The sequence below is a fragment of the Limulus polyphemus genome, unplaced genomic scaffold (genome assembly GCF_000517525.1).
Source record: "Limulus polyphemus unplaced genomic scaffold, Limulus_polyphemus-2.1.2 Scaffold2633, whole genome shotgun sequence".
In the NCBI taxonomy this organism is placed as follows: domain Eukaryota; kingdom Metazoa; phylum Arthropoda; class Merostomata; order Xiphosura; family Limulidae; genus Limulus; species Limulus polyphemus.
In genome coordinates, this window is record NW_013668243.1 from 7,828 (window position 1) to 9,058 (window position 1,231).

Here is a 1,231-nt window from a genome sequence, read left to right on the forward strand (position 1 = left end):
TAAACCTTATTTTCAATAAGCAATCCTGAAAAATATTTGGGGGTGCTTGACTTTTTTCCAGGTGTATATTATACCATGTTGCTTCTTTACTTTATGAATGCATCTCCAATCTTTTGGTCGACTTCTTTGTTTTTCTTTGTAATGTTCATCAGCTTTTTTTTCACGCATATTACAACACCCTTTTCTTAGAATAACTAGCTTCTACCTGTAGTACAATTAGCTCCTGGTTACCATTGAAGTACTACAAGCTCCTAAACATTGCTGGTAGATCTATTAGCTCCTAGTTACACTGGTAATACAACCAGATCCTAAATACTACTAGTAAACTATTAGTACTAGTAACTAGCTTCTACCTGTAGTACAATTAGCTCCTGGTTACCATTGATAGTACTACAAGCTCCTAAACATTGCTGGTAGATTTATTAGCTCCTAGTTACACTGGTAATACAACCAGATCCTAAATACTACTAGTAAAGCTATTAACTTCCTAGTTTATTATTACCTGCCAGTAACGACTGGTAGATCTATTAGCTTCTAGTTGTCATTAGTTGTGCAATTAGCTCCTGATTACCACAGTTAAAATTATTTGCCCCTTTTTATGACTTTCAATACAACTAGCTCCTAAATACTTACGATAAAGCAACTAGTTTCTAGTTACTACTATTAGTGCAATTAACTCCTAGTTGTCACTGTCAGAACTAATAGTTCTTAGTAACTATTGGCGGTATTATTAACTTCTGGTTATCATTTTAGTACAATTAGAAGTGTGTTAAACTTCAATAGTGATAGCTTTAAATTATTAACATAGTAAAACAACAACAACAAGAATAACATATATTAAATTTATGACATTGTAAAAAATGTTTTTTGTGCTTGTGTAAGACGCTGTGTTAATTATATTTAGCATTCACTTGGTTCGATGTATTGATTTATTGGCTGAGGTATGTTTTCCTGGACTTGCAAGAAAGCCGACATTACTATAATATCGATGTTGTTGTTATGTGACTGAAGTAGAACAAAAAAAAGTGCGTGTACTTCTTAATTGCATGAACAAGTGAAGTAACAAACTTCCAACCTCTTGCGTCAATTTTCTGTAGAATATACAAAGGACCCCAATTTTTATTTTGGTTTGATAAAAATTAGAAAATTAGTACTAACTTGGCGTCATTGATACACACACACACATATATATATAATGTACGAAAAACTAAAAAGAAAAGAAAATGCTCTA